At 42.8% G+C, this 16,364-nt stretch overlaps 1 protein-coding gene across 4 annotated transcripts in view; it reads right to left on the bottom strand.

Moving 5' to 3' along the window:
- Positions 1 to 16,122, bottom strand: part of KLHL32 (kelch like family member 32) — a 254,553-nt gene extending 238,431 nt beyond the window's left edge. For all 4 annotated transcript variants that reach the window (XM_047733263.1, XM_047733267.1, XM_047733264.1 and 1 more), the window contains exon 1: positions 15,672 to 16,122. The gene's annotated coding sequence lies outside the window, so the exon portion shown is untranslated. The remainder of the gene's footprint in view (positions 1 to 15,671) is intronic.
- Between the last annotated feature and the right edge of the window lie 242 nt (positions 16,123 to 16,364).

Here is a 16,364-nt window from a genome sequence, read left to right as displayed (position 1 = left end):
AACCCCACACCCAGGGTGAGGTGATAATGGGAGAAAGGTTTGCTCTTCCCAAAGAAAAGGGAGAAGCCATTAGCTCCTCCAGGCTCTCCTGTTTCCAGCTTAAGAATAGCCTGAAGACATGAGGAATTTCCTTCTCCAAATGTCTAAGCATTGTGCACATGGTTTTGTAGGGGGGGGGTGTTGTGGAGAGAGACACAGGAGGAATTTGAGGGGGGAGTTATGGAGGAAGGGGAAAATGAAACAAGATGGGAACAGGGAGAGAGGAGACCAACCATAAGAGACTCTTAATCTCAGTAAACAAATACTGAGGGTTGCTGGAGGGGAGGGAGGTGCGGGGGAGGGGGGTGGCGGCTGGTTGATGGACATTGGGGAAGGTATGTGCTATGGTGAGTGCTGTGAATTGTGTAAGACTGCTGATTCACAGACCTGTACCCCTGAAACAAATAATACGTTCATTACCTGTTAATTAAAAAAAAAAAAGAATAGATAACAAAAGTTTACTGAGTGCCTACTTTGTGCCAGACAAGGAAACATATATATTATTATACTTGATCTACATTTATACTGCAAAGTAGATATAACTGTCCCTACAGTACAAATGAGGATACTCTGTTCAAAGAGATAAATAACTTTCCCAAGGCCAAATAACCAGTAAATGAAAGAACCAGGATTCAACCTTGAGGCTGGCTGTCTTCAATGCCGTTCCACCACCGACACACCCCGCTGATGTCGCTACCCAAAGAAAGGCAGCTGCAAACAGCCAAAGTCTAGCAGCTGCGGGGAGGTGCGTGCCTGGTGAATAATGCAACCCACAAGCAGTTTTAATATCAGTAGTCATCAAGAACAGCCAGAAAGGAGTAACAACAGCATGGAGTAAGTTGGGTGTGGCATCTGTAGCACAGGAGAAGCATGTGGCAAGGCTGGATCCCAGAAGAAAAGTTCTCCATGGTGGGACCCTGTCCTGCTCCAGGACCCTCTGGCAGAGGACAGTGTACCAATGAGAGCAGGGTCTGGTCCTGATGCTGGAGGGCCCTGGCCAGACTTGTGCTGTTTTGTTTCTATCGTGGAACTAATCCTAGAACTTTCCTTCTCTACACTGGTAGCCAAAGAAATCCTTGACTTAAAAACAAAAAACAAACAAACAAAAATGTTAGTATAAAGCAAATGTGAGAGTGTGTTGTTTTGAGAATACCCAACTTGCGAACACAAAACCGAGATAAAATCAGGAGACTCCTTTAAACAGCCTAGTCCACAGGCTTTATGGGTTTTTTGTATGTTTTTAAACAAAGTGTGCATTACTTGACAAAGAGGCTTAGGAATCGGGCATACAAAACACTGGAGGTTGAAAAGAAATCAGTATTTCCTAAGAGCATGTTTATATACAGACCCTGGAAAAGGGAGATGGTTCAGACCCATAACAATTAGAAGGCAGGTGGAGAAATCCATTTTGAGACTTTTAAGCCACAGGTCTTTTAGAAAGAAGAGTGAGATAATGGAAGCCAAGTTTTGGGTTGTTGTTGGTTTTTGTTTTGTTTTGTTTTGTTTTTAATTTATCTTAGAGAGAGTGTGAGAGCAAGCACAGGAAGAAGAGGGAAGGGCAGAGGGAAAGAGCCAGAAAATCTTTTTTTTTTTTTTTTAAGATTTTATTTATTTATTTGACAGACAGAGATCACAAGTAGGCAGAGAAGCAGGCAGAGGGCAGGGGTGGGGGGAAGCAGGCTCCCTGCTGAGCAGAGAGCCTGATGCGGGGTTCCATCCCAGGACCCTGGGATCATGACCTGAGCCGAAGGCAAAGGCTTTAACCCACTGAGCAACCCAGGCGCCCCAAGAGCCAGAAAATCTTAAGCAGACTCCCCACTGAGATCATGACCGGAGCCAACACCAAGAGTCCAATGCTTAACCTGCTACGCCAGCTGATCACCCCAGGAGCCAAGTTTTTAAAGATAATACTCCAACAGCCTTCACAGGAAAGGATGGAAGAAAAAAGAAAGTGGCAGAGACGAGAAAAGAAGCTACAGAACTGAGGACCTCAATCAGGAGAGCAGCCGCCAGATCTTAAGGAGAGAAGGGCACACACAAGATACTGGGAAGGAGAAACTGAGAGGTCCGGATCACTGAATATTAAGACAGCACACCTGGTATCTGCAAGTAAGGTCAGGTGCACGTGAAACATGATAGTGTTTTTTTTTTTTAAAGATTTTATTTATTTATTTATTTGTCATAGAGAGAGAAGCGAGAGCGAGCACAGGCAGACAGAGTGGCAGGCAGAGGCAGAGGGAGAAGCAGGCTCCCTGCCAAGCAAGAAGCCCGATGTGGGACTCGATTCCAGGACGCTGGGATCATGACCTGAGCCGAAGGCAGCTGCCCAACCAACTGAGCCACCCAGGCGTCCCACATGATAGTGTTTTAATTTTACACAAACACGTGGCTCCTTTAGCCCACACTGGTTGAGCACCATGCTAAGCTAGAGAAGATCAGTATTCAAACATTTAGAAAGACACTGAGCCTGGGTGGCTTAGTGGGTTAAAGCCTCTGCCTTCGTCTCAGGTCCTGGGATTGAATCCCACATTGGGCTCCTTGCTTGGCAGGGAGCCTGCCTCTCCCTCTGCCTGCTGTTCCCTCTGCTTGTGCTCTCTCTCTCTCTCTGACAAATAAATAAATAAAATCTTTAAAAAAATAAAAATAAAAATAGGGGCACCTGGGTGGCTCAGTGGGTTAAAGACTCTGCCTTCGGTTCAGGTCATGATCTCAGGTCCTGGGATCGAGTCCGGTATCAGGCTCTCTGCTCAGCAGGGAGCCTGCTTCCCTTCCTCTCTCTCTGTCTGCCTCTCTGCCTACCTGTGATCTCTGTCAAATAAATAAATAAAATCTTTTTAAAAATTAAAAAAAAATAAAATTAATAAAATCCTGATTCTTGGTCTTCCTTGTATCCTGAGGACTGCTGAATAGCTTATTCTCTTATAACTTCTTAATTATATATTTTTTTAAATTTATTTCATTTTTTAAAAATTTAATTTAATTTTTTCAGTGTTCCAAGATTCACTGTTTATGCACCACACCCAGTGCTCCATGCAATTATATTTTTAATGACATTAGACTTAACCTTGCCTGGAAAGGTTCTGCTGCTGGTCTAAACTAACCAATAAAAGTACAGTGACACCGAATGGCAGTCACTCATCCCTCAGCAAGTCTTCCTAAAGGTACCAGTTGAGCCAGAAAAAGGCCCCATCAATGGATGTTGGGATATATGAACAAAATCCACCTCCTATAAAAATATCAGTGTTAGAGCAAAATTCATGAAGAATTTCAAAGGAGTGCCAGAATTCAAGGTCTATCCTTCCTGTGACTAGTTTCTCCTTAGGAGAAAGCTACTGTAAAGATATGAAGGTAGGGGGCGCCTGGGTGGCTCAGTCGGTTAAGCAGCTGCCTTCAGCTCAGGTCATGATCCCAGGGTCATTGGATCTAGCCCCGCATCAGGCTCTCCACTGAGCAGAGAGCCTGCTTCTCCCTCTCCCTCTGCCTGCTGCTCTGCCTACTTGTGATCTCTATCTCTCTGTTGAATAAATAATAAAAATCTTTAAAAAAAAAAAAGATATGAAGGTAGGAAAGGTTGAATTCCCAAATAGAGATTTAAATAATACCAACTCTCATTTCATGATGTGAAATGCAGATTTTTCCTTCTTCCACTTCTAAATTTATGTGTGTGTGTTTGGTTCTCTCCATTTATTCTGCACATTTGGCCACCAGACTTCTCTATGTGATCATTATCATTAATACGTGAGTTAGAAATACAAATTAGACTCAGCAGCTGTGCCCAGGGCCATTACTTCCTATAATTTGGCACAGATGGCCAAAAAGATGATTTTGGCAGAAGGGCCAAGTGCTAACCAACTAATGAGGCTGCAGCCTCAAAACTAACGGACAGTAGATGCAATTTTACAGTTATTTCACCCCTGTCCTCTCTCCTTCATTCCCTGTCATTCTCTCTCTCTCTCTTTCTCCTTTATTCTCCTCTCATTCTCTCTCCCTCCAGTCCTTGACATAAAAGGCAGAAAATTACACCTTCTTTTTTTGGTAAAGTTCTAAACATAGCATTTTACCTGATTTTTTTTTAAGATCTTATTTATTTATCTGACAGACAAAGATCACAAGTAGGCAGAGAGGCAGGCAGAGAGAGAGGAGGAAGCAGGCTCTCTGCTGAGCAGAGAGCCTGATGCAGGGCTCCATCCCAGGACCCTGAAATCATGACCTGAGCTGAAGGCAGTGGCTTAACCCACTGAGCAACCCAGGCGCCCCTGATTTTTTTTTTTTTTTTGAGATTTTATTTATTCACCTGACAGAGGGAGAAAGAGAGAGCATAAGCAGGGGGAGCAGCAGACAGAGGGAGAGGGAGAAGCAGATTCCCTGCTGAGCAAGGAGCCCAATGCGGAACTCGATCTCAGGACCCTGGGATGATGACCTGAGTCAAAGACAGATGCTTAATCAACAAGGCCACCCAGACACCCCTTTACCTGATTTTCTACGGAGGAAAAAGTAACTCAATACAACAATTCCAGTTCTGAAATGGACATTCTTAAGGTCAAAAGACCTTTTTCTTCAACTCAAAAATATGCCCAAGCATAAAAACTCTCTTGTAAACAAAACAAAAACCTTCCTGCAATAGGGATTAAGTTGGTTTGTCCCTAACTCAGTGTCAGAGAAACCACCACAAAATCATGAGGATGATTACATTACCAGGGACAAATTAATACATGGTACTGCCCTTCACTCATACACACACACACACACACACACACCTGAAAATGACTTCTCTTAACGTTATAATTAGGCAACATTCTCACCATGCATAACTCTGATCATTTGCATAGCTGCCTAAAATTCATTTATAATTTCACAAGCCATCTAATGGCAAGGTTGCTTTATCTCCTTATCTATATATGGGTGCTTAATGGTTTACATATCTTTCCAAAACGTCTGCTAATTCAAATGTTTTGATGTTTTAAGTAGATGATCATTAAGAAGGTCACAAAATTCCCCTCAGACAATAAAGATGCACACAAACACACTCTTTCACCCAGTCTCTTAAGAACAGAATATTACCCTCCAAAGCCTATTAAAAACCTGCACACACTTTCTGACCCCTCCCAAAAATAAAGTGCAAATGACAATTCGAAGCTGCAACTTCTTTTCTCCCAAAATCCTCCCGTAAAGATCTTAGACTATGCTGCCGCAGTTCACTACTGACCTGTGAGATCAATGACTCATAAAATTTCATGCACGGTGGAAACCTCATTCTACATTTGGCTCGTAGAACTCCACAGAATCACCACCAATGGTCTAAATCTAAAAAGGTATAAACTAAAAGCGCCTGATTTTATCCTACGCAGAAATGTACATTCTTAAAACCAATCAAACAACTTCGGTGCAGGACATTATAAAGAGGACATTTATAAAGACGCTCTCTGCAGCCATCCTCCTGATTAGCTGTGCACAAATCTAAGTGGAAAGTCATAACTTCTCCCTTTTAGCAGGGAAGATGTTTTCACACATCATGACTTCTATCAAAACGGGGAACTGATTAGTCAAGAATCTCCTGGGAAGATTAAATGTGCACTGCGTATCCAGAGAGCTGTGTGACCTCAGAACGGATTGGACTTGCCATTTTTTTGTTGCATGTGAATGACAAGAAAGCTCAGGCCCAGATCCAGATGGCATGACTGATTCCAGGGAGGTAAGAATAAGAAACAGAAAGTAAGCAGGTCACTGTGCTCCAGACATGCAGCTCCCAAATTAGACCTATCCTGAGAATCAGGCAAAGTTGAATGTTCAGCAGCTCAGCACCAATGTAGATTCAAACACAATAAACACCGAGGCTCCGGGAACCTACATTTATAAAACAATTCCTGAAATTGCTGAAATTTGAAATTTGGCCTGGCTGCAAACCTCTGGGCTAGACTTACTTGTAGAACAGTAATCATATATAACATTCTAAAGCAAGATCCCAGAATGCATGATTTTATAAAGCAATGTTCCAGAACAGCCACTCAAAAGCACTAACAAAGCGTTTTTAACATAAACAGAGCATCTTAAAAATATATCTTCTTTTGTCCTCGTGATTCCTAATGTTATCCCCAGTTTATACAGAAGGAGACACAGACTTCTGAAACCAAGCCTCCCCAGGCAGAAACTCAAGGAGTCTGACTCTGGGTGCCCCTGCCCTCCCAGTTCACATCATTGTGCATGACCCAAGCACCACCTTACTCCACAGAAAGACTACCAGTGAGGGATTTCAGTTCTGCTCTGTGAGAACAACCTCGAAAAGGCTTTATCAACTCTGTCACTGCCATCAGGAAGCCTGGAAGCTGGCCAGGGAGGGAAATGCGGCCGGATTATGAGATGACCCTCTTTCCTGGTGGAGATACTAGTGGGTGACCCTCTCCTGAAATTCTCAATACATACCCATCCCTGAGGCCAACCGTGAGGCTCCAGGTAAGGAGAGGCACCTGATCCTAAGAAAAGCTCTGGAGTCAGTGAGCCCGAGCTTCCCAATACCTGGGTTAACAGTGTGTCTGACCCATGAGGTGGTCTCACTTGATACTGTGACACACGAGGTGCTCTCACATCTTTTCTTCTTTTAGTCAAAAAGGCAACAGTCTACCCGTAACTGCTGACTGAGGGACAGCAAAAGCTCACACATGAACAAAGAATGATGGCAATAAAATTCTGAAGCCATCACCAGATACGGTTTTTCAAAAAGAGGTCAATATAGAGGAAACAGAAGAACTCTAATAATACAGTGACCAAAAAAGAAAAATTCAGTAATCAAGGCACATAGTTAGACGGTCTGGGAATTTTATGCCCCATTAGGTCCTTTACACAGAGGTAAAGCATATTCTGAATTTCACAGACAATATGTAGAGCTGTTGGTAACACACAGTTAAACCATGTAACTAACGCTTCCTGTCCCAGCTCTATGCTCAACAAACTGTTAGCCCCAGGAGAGAATGTGCTGGCCAAAGACTTTTCACCCACGTCTGCAAACCTGGCGACAGTTACATCCATCACATATATTAATATTCTGTCTTAAAGCAATACAATGTGACAATAATAAATTAACTGTGGACTTCTGGTGAGCAACACTGAGAGAACACCATGAAACACAGAAATCAAAAATGGACAACTTTGTAAAAGATTACAAGGTCAGAGAAGGGAAATTTGTCATAAAACCCTACAGATGACACTTAAGATTCACAAATTAGGATTTCAGTAAAAAACCTAATTAAATGCTGTGTAGAAAGGCCTAAGGGCTGTGCATGGGTTTCTCAAATGACACTTGATCAATTAAGAAGCCCTATCTATAGATGATATTAAATACCTTCAAGAAATGATAAGTAGCTTTGACCCAAAGCTAAAGAAGATAAGCTAGTCCCAAATTAAATCAGATTGTAGGTAATTAATGTTTTCACAGAAGAAAGAACCAAAACTTTTGTTCCATATTTCCCTAGGCTTTAAATGCTCAGAAAACCAATCAACCATATCAGCTCCTGGACATCAGTCTGGGAAAGACTAGTGAATCTGTGAAGCAGGAGGGTTACTGGATCCTATCCCCACAACTGCCTATCACAGTGACAGCGTTAAAAAATGTCTCCTTTCAGGGAATGTCAAACAGAGTAGATGAGGAAGCAAGTCACAAAGAGACTCTACCAAAATAAATCTCTTTCATTCAGATATCTACCTCAATGCTGAACCTAAATTTCCAAAATCATAACCACAGCTATCACTTGGGGAGTGGTTGAGAATATCTTCATGTTTGAAGTTGACATTTTTTCTTTCTTCGTAATATGATTTTGTAACTTTGCTGCCACTGGTGCCACGTTGACTACTGTATTTCTCCTGGTAGAATCCACACTTTCCTGTAATTAATACCCCACTACCCATCAAACCTTTTTTGAATTTATTTTTCATATGTTCTCTCTTCTGGATGCATAGAGATAAAAGAAACAGGGAAAGGATATTCTATCTTTGACAAATGATCACAAATTTAGCATTAACAATTCCCTAAGCCTTTTTTTTAAATTTAAGTATAGGAACTAATATTACTCACCAACTACTAAAAATACATCTGAATTATTCAACTGCAACACATTTAAAGAAACACAACACATGCACCAGAGCATGTGGGGCACAAAAAATAGTCTTTTCTGGGAAGAGTTGTTCTGTGATTGATTATACGATTTAAAAACAAAATTTAGCTTGGTGTATGGACTTGTAAAATTTACCGTCCATGTTACCTTCCTTTAATTACAGTTTTTTTTGTCATCCCTACTACAAAAGTCACCAGTGCAATGGACTGCTTACAGCTCCCACCACTCCCTGGATTTCTCCAAGTCTACAAGCACAGGAGGGTGACCTTGAAAAAAGTGAAGACACACTGACCTCATCAGGACTCCTAGGTAGTCAGAGAACTAAATGATAACAGAAAAGTAGAAAAATGACTCTACCACTTGTGAGGATGAGTTGTTGCTTGGTGGGGGTGGGGGAAGGGCAGGGAAGTGGTACAGACAACAAAGGGTAAAAAAAAAACAGACTTAACTGTAAAGTATTCTCCTCGGGATGCCTTTAATCCTATCTGACTTGAAAGTGAATTTGAGGAGTTTGTTCTTTGAGCCTGGTGAGTTCTTGACCTTTTCATAAAATTTACAGAATTTTCCATGAAGGGAAACCCCTGGTTGTCCAGAAAAATGTAGGCAACTAGAGTGTGACCTCACAGAAAGGCTAGGAGGTCTGTACCGACCAGGTAATGGGTACTGCTATTATTAATTCCACAGGGGACATAAGGGGTGTCTCTAAGCTTTTTACAGATGGGCACCTCCAGAGCCCTCCTGAGCTTCCTAGGCAGGAGAAAATGGACCCTCCCCACTTTATCCTATAACCAGGCTGGGCCTCAAGGGCCCATAGAAAAGAGGGGGAGGTAGCTTGCTAGGGAGGAAAGACACCAAGATGCACATCCCTGACGGCCCACCCAAGCAGCCCACCACTCACTCAAAACTCCATTATACTAAGAGGCTAGCTCCTCTCTAAGGCTGGCAGACCAGATTAAGACATTTTATATGGTATGAAATTTAACTGTATCCTACCCTCATGCTGAGGAAGGCAAGGGTAGGGCGGTAAGGAGAGGCAAAGGGAAAGAATTAACTTCAACTTTCATTATGCCTCAGGCATTGTGCTACACGTTCCTTAGGCATTATTTATTTAATCTCAGGATAGCCCTATAATCTAGGTAATAGAATTCCCATTTTAGAGATGAGGAAAACAGGACCCCCAGGAGATATGTAGCCAGACTATAGATAACAGAGCCGGGAAGGGGCAGATTTAGTGTCAAATCCAGGCCCCAAGGCTCATGTTCTATGGGCTGTGCCATGTTACCTTGCACATACAATCGGAGAACTAAAACTCATAAATAATAAGGCTTCTAAGTAATGATTTAAAATGAGGTATCAGAACTCATGTCATAAAAAATTGCAAAATGCCTCCTCCATTGTTCTTGGCTTCTGTTCCATTAGCATTGAACATGTTCCCACTGAAGCAATCAGCCAGAATGGGACTACTTATTCGATCAATATCCTGCATGCCAAACCGGTTGTGGGGGGCGGGGGAGCCCTGTTTCTAAGTAGCTGGAACTGGTTCATCTGGCAGGAAATAAGGAATATATTATGCCTCAAATAAACATGTAGGAGAAAGTCAAGAGTCTATGAAAACTGCCAAAGATTTTCCTGCTTCATTTAAAAAGTCATCTTATCAGGTCGGTAATTTCAACCTTGCAGAACTAATTTAGACAAATTTACAGTTTTCTGTGTTTTTGCTGAATGCAGAACTAATCTGACTCCAAGTCAAGTGTGCAAAACCATTTTTATATACAGTTCTTTTTAAACCCAAAATTTACAATGCCATATGTCTAAATCAGATTAAATGCAATACATTAATATATTGCAGTGTGTGTATGAAACAAGGCAAGAACAAAAAAAAATATGAAGTTAAATTCAGTGCTTCCTCAGCTTAGGAAAGATTTCAGCGAGAAGGGAATGGGAATGAATATCCTGCTTAAATACAACAGGACCAGGAAAGGTGAACAAAATAAATCCCATCTATTAAGTCCCAATAAGAAGGAAAGTAAGATGTTCTTGGATAAATTCTCAAGTTTTACTCTCCACACTGAAAGAAATTCTGAAAAAATGTGTACCGGTATATTAGGACAAGGAAAGGAGAATAAGGTATTAACTACCTAGCACAGAGACTATCTCTGCTGGTCTATTGTCACTGTCACCAAAAGGCTAGGTCAGAAAAACAGAATCCTCACATCATTTGTTCAGAATATTTTCCATTACTTGCCACATATATCCGTGAAAAGCAAATCATCATACTGGCATATATCACATTTGATGGGAGTTAAAATCTTCCCAACTTTAAAGCAAACTCCTCTCATGCCAAATGTCTTCAGTGCTAGACTCTAGCTAGCTATGACATGTATCTAACTCATTTCATCCCGTTACCTTGTGCCCACCATCCTCACAGGTAGCTCTCCCAGCCACTCACTACAGGTCTAGTACGGGGGCACCTGGGGGAACACCTGGGTGGCTTAGTCGGTTAAGCGTCTGCCTTAGGTCATGATCCGGCGCCCTGGGATTGAGCTTCACATCACGTCGGGTTCCCTGCTCGTAGGGGAGTCTGCATGTCCCTCTCCCTCTGCTTCTTGCTTGCACTCTCTTGCTCTCTCTCTGTCAAGTAAATAAACTCTTTAAAACAAACAAACAAACAAATCTGACTGCTGCTTGGTTGTCACATTTTTTTCATATCTCCATTCAGATAACAAAAATATTGACCCAAACAAGTTCAATTTTAGTATATGTGCTGCCGAAGCGAGCACCCAAACAAGTTCAAGAGCAGAGTATGTTTATTGGTCACTCTGAGTTTGAGTATATATTTTCAAATAGCTAAAAAGCAGCTTACATTTCTCCTCACTTGTCCCACACATGAGACTTCATCAAAGGTGTATCCAACATCAAAATCCGCATCTGCTAGAGCCTCCCTGACCTCTAGGTCTACGGCCTAGGAAAGGTCAACACTAATATGTTCTTCTCACCTATTTACACAATCTCCTGCCCATTCTTGAAAATTCAGAAATTTGTCCACTCCAAGTGAATTAATGTAAAATATCTTTGTACACTTTCTTTCCACAGAAAAGTGGTATCATGAGAGGAAATCATGTGCCAGATGTTGGATGTTAAGAATACAGACATATCATGGGGCACCTGGGTGGCTCAGTGGATTAAAGCCTCTGCCTTTGGCTCAGGTCATGATCGCAGGGTCCTGGGATCCAGCCCCGCATCCGGCTCTCTGCTCATCGGGGAGCCTGCTTCCTCCTCTCTCTCTCTCTGCCTCTCTGCCTACTTGTGATCTCTATCTGTCAAATAAATTAATTAATTAAAAAAAAAGAATACAGACATATCATAATAGTTAATGGGTATTTGCTGTATACCAGACTGTGTATAGAGAACATAATACTTTGTTCGTCCTTTGTCCTTATGTCAGTCTTTCAGAAGAATCAGTCCTATCTTCAGATTCTCCTTTATGTCTACAACTCCCCTCTGAGTCTCCTTCACCACCACGTCCTGCTCTACTCCCTGCCACACACCCCTACTTCCGTGTTCCTGATGCGCTCCATCTTGGAGACCATGTTTCTTATCACAGCTTGCGTCACCCCTTCAGCAACAAGGATGAGCTCATCCGTATCAGACATCACAAGCATGATCCTTTCAATTCACATTTCCAGGGACCGTCTCAAGAGCCTACTCTCTTCCCATAGCTGAAGGGATCTTCATTTACTAGACTCAAACCTAGCCATCAGGGTCCAGCACTAATCCTTCTCCTACACAGGAATAATTTGATCTCCTTAATCAGCGCACTTTTTAATTTTTTCCTATAATGGTGTTTCTATGGCATCTGGTGTCTCTATTACAGCATTTAACACACAACTGCCTCAAAATCACAATTATGTACTTGTCTATAATGTTCACTTGTCTATAATGTCGGCAGAGAAGGAGAGGTAGGAAGTGAGGAGAGCTGCTGAGGTTTGAAGTTGTCTTTCATGGGTCTGGTTTAATGTCACATAGTCTCAGATTCTCTATCTATACATCAGAAATAAGATCCCTACCTGCTCTATAGGGATGTTAGAAAGACAATATAGAAAGTAGTTTTCCATATAGGGAAAGCATAGAAGGTGCTGGAAAAATGGACGCTGCCAGGAGCAGTATGTGTGTTTGCTCTGAATCCTTGAGGGCAGAGCTCTTATCTCTATAGCAAAAGCCAGGACTTTGTCACATTAACTAACATCTGCAGAGCGTTTTCCTGGAGATGCAACATACTTCCATGAACTGAAAACTGAAATGCATTTCTTTACTATTAAAGCATCCTTCTAGAGGGGGGTTTTAAAATAAGAGAACTATTAGAAGCCACTGCGCAAATCCTGGCTTCTTTTGTTTTTAAACTACACCTTTTTGGACCCACAAAAGAAATGACCTAAATAAAATAACTCCTTTCTGACCCCACCAGGTCTTCCTCAGTGAAGCCCACTGACATCTCTGTAGTGTTAGTAGAAACATGAGAAAGTGGCAGCTTCTTACAAGGTGTATGCTTCATTGCAAGATGCTGTTATTGAAGGAGGAAACAACATTTTCTAGGTCGGGGTCCTAGAAATGAATATCCTTTGGCATTCCCCTTCATATTTTTGTTCCTTTGGAATATTGCTGTGTTCTATGGTGGGTTTTAGTTAATTACCTAAAACCTTAATGAGAAGTTTTTATTGGAAGGCTCAGGATGCTCCTTTTTCTGACTTTTTATTCTACCTCTTCCTACAATGTCACGTACACAATCTATTTTTTATATCACTTATAGTATATGCCCAGAAAAAAAAAATTAAGTCAGGAACACATGAACTTTTAAGTCATAAAGGCTTTTGTTTCACTAGACTAAAAAAATTTCTCTTTTGGGATACTTCGTGGTCTTTTATTTTATCTGAGGTGTAAGAGAGAGGCCTAGGAACCCTAAAAAACAAACTTGGACCTGTCTATTGAAGAAGGGATATATCACATTTTTAACTTTTTTTTTTTTTAAGATTTATTTATTTATTTATTTGACAGACAGAGATCACAAGTAGACAGAGAGGCAGGCAGAGAGACAAGGGGAAGCAGGATCCCTGCTTAGCAGAGGGGCGGGGCTCCACCCCAGGACCCTGGAATAATGACCTGAGCTAAAAGCAGAGGCCTTGACCCACTGAGCCACCCAGGTGCCCCTGGCACATTTTTTAGATTTTAATATCAAAACCAGGGAACTCCTAATCACTCATATAATGATGGATGTACTTGACGGATGTAAGAGAAAAGTAGTTAAGAACTGAAAGAGAACGCAGTAACTATGGATTGCAACTGGCAGGCCACAGGCCTTATGTGGCCCAAAAACACTTTTAATGTCGTCCTTATAGTTTATAAAATTAAGGGCACTTCACATAAAAATATGTAAGCTTCTGTTTCCCTTGAAAAACTGGAATGTTTTAGAGCCGGGATGACAACGACCAGCTACAGTGGAGTTGGAACTGTCCTTTTTATAGTGGGTTTGTATGTTCCAAAGGCCACAGTCCACAACCTCTCTCCCACATGGCCCCTACTGGGCCTGCTGAACTCCTTTATCTTACCTGTGCATTGGAAAGACAGACATAGGAATTTTTTAAAGGCAAAGAACTTCAAAGAGGGTTTCACCATCCACTAGCTCTGTGACCTTCCACAAGCTCTGAGTCTTGGGTCCCTCAGCTTTAAACTGAAGGTAATTCCTTGACCTCACAAGTTGTTCTGGGAATAAAAAAGGAAGCGTAGGAAAAGTACTCTGTAAATTATAATATAAAATATTTGTCATCTTTATTCATTTCTCAGCCCCCGTCAGTTGCATAAATGACCCCTACCTGCCTCAGTTATTACTAGTTTCCTTGCTCTTCATATTACTACACTCTGTATGACAGAGTTTAAAATCTAAATGAAAAAAATGTGATATATTTCCTTGCCTCATTTAATGAGAGGTAAAAAGATGAACAAATATCAAAGGAAAACAAAATGAATTGTTGAATGTCAGTGGATCTTTACTAGGTCATTTCTGTTCCCAATGAAGGTATGAAATTAGGGCAAAGTGTAATTATTGGATTGCTGATCCCTTCAGCGCTGTTTTAAATTCATCCACCAGGCACCTGAGTCCTCAAAGTAAAATTGACAGCCCAGTCATTAGAGGTACCTGTGAGATAATGAATAATGACCTCCTCCTTGGGCCTCACCCAGTGCTCCAGTAAAGGATCCAATCCAACAAAAACAAACAAACAAAAACCCAAAAGGACCTATAAAGCTTTCTCTGTGCCTCCTTCCTCTCAACATTTCAATATAAGCTCCAAAACCTTAGAATCTGGAATAATAAGCCCTGGCACAAATTCTACATCTGTATCTATCAACATATAAATGTATATGTGAAAAAACAAAACAGTAAGGGACCTGAAAAAAAAAAATCTTCTTAGAAATGGGCAGAGGGGGGACGCCTGGGTGGCTCAGTTGGTTAAGCAGCTGCCTTCGGCTCAGGTCATGATCCCAGCGTCCTGGGATCGAGTCCCACATCAGGCTCCTTGCTCATCAGGAAGCCTGCTTCTCCCTCTGCCTCTGCCTGCCATTCTGTCTGCCTGTGCTCGCTCTCTCTCCCTCTCTCTCTCTCTGACAGATAAATAAATAAAATCTAAAAACAACAACAACAACAACAACAAAAAAAACCTTAAGAAAAATAAAAAAAAAGAAATGGGCAGAGGGGCAGAAAACTGCAGTTAAATGATGCCTTGGACATAGAAATGTTAGCAAAGATTTTTGTCATGAGCGCTATCTCCCTACATTAGGAATTCACTGATGTATTCCTGATCCGGTCAATTCACAACAGATCATCCTTCTGTGAGGAACCACAATTAATTCCTCTTTCACTTTTAACGTTAAAATCATCATGCTTGAGTGAACTGCAAGATATAATGCAGACCTAGAGGGGGAAAGGGATTTTCATTGGACACATTTTTCTTTATAAGATCACCAAAATGGGAGTAATTTATGATTCAAGACACAATCCGTTGAAAAATTCATCTGACGAATCCGTTTTAAAGCAAACCATCTATTGCATTACCGCTTTCCTTGAAGTTGAATGAAACCATGCCCAGAATACGTATTAACGATTGCCAAATTACCACATGGCCCTCATTGTGTATTTTATTTTAAAAAATCAAAATAAATAACAGCTTCATTTTTAAAAAGTGGTTATTTCAATAACTGTCCCAAGGCCGATGTTTAAGCAAGTCTCCTTGGCAACCAAGATGCACAGTACATCCCGGGCTGGGGGAAGGGGAGAAGGCGGGGGAGCAACTCCAGGGCTGGTAGAATAAGTAACGGGAGTAGTAATTGTTCCCGCTAGACGACGCTGGTCGAGCTGCACCTGCGGCAAACCCCCGAAATTTCAACTCGGGTCTCGCTCCCAATGGCGCACCAGCAGCCTCCCACCCCCTCCCTCTGGTCCGCAGGCACCTACCCCGAAGAGGTTACAAGGCTTACCCGATGGGGTGAGCGGTCCGCTGGGTTATGTATGTACCCCAGGCGGCAGTGCAGGCACCGGGCGCTCCCTGATGCACAACGGCTCTGCTTCTGCCCACGATGCTGAGGTTAAAAGAAACCACAGCAGCTTCGCGCTGTCGGTTTGGGGATGCAGTTGTGAAGACCAGATCGCTAGCGTGTCTGTGTGTCTATGTGTGTCTGTGCGCATTTGTCAGTGAGCGTGTGCGTCTGTGTGTGTGTGTGTGCCTGCGCGCTCCCCGACTCTCCCGGGGGGAAACAGTGTTTGCTAGTAAATAAAAAGCAGCAGCCAGCACAGCAGGTGGCGCGTCCTCAATCACTCAGCCCCAGGCGGCCGCGGCGGCCAGGAGACGCACCTTGGCGGACCCCGGGGCGGGCTCACACCGTGAAGCGACTCCGCCCCCTCCCGCCTCCGGCGAGCCTGCGCGCACGCCCGCCCCCTCCCGGTCCGTCGGCAAGCCCGCGCGCCCGCTCCCCTCCCCCTACACCAGCCACCCGGGAGGCGCGCACGCCGCGCTTTCCACCTCCCACCCTCTCCGCCCCGCTCCTGACGGCGAGCCAGCGCGCGCGCCCGCTCTCCCCGGAAGTCCCCCTCCTCCGCGCAGCCCCCCCTCATCATGCTCTTTGGCACCTTCGCTGTGGGACTGCTGGGTCCTAAGCACAGCGTGCTTCCTG

The sequence above is a fragment of the Lutra lutra genome, chromosome 6, assembly GCF_902655055.1.
Source record: "Lutra lutra chromosome 6, mLutLut1.2, whole genome shotgun sequence".
Classification (NCBI taxonomy): Eukaryota; Metazoa; Chordata; class Mammalia; order Carnivora; family Mustelidae; genus Lutra; species Lutra lutra.
The sequence above is the reverse complement of the archived record's forward strand: the minus strand, read 5'-3'. Positions and strand labels throughout refer to the sequence as shown.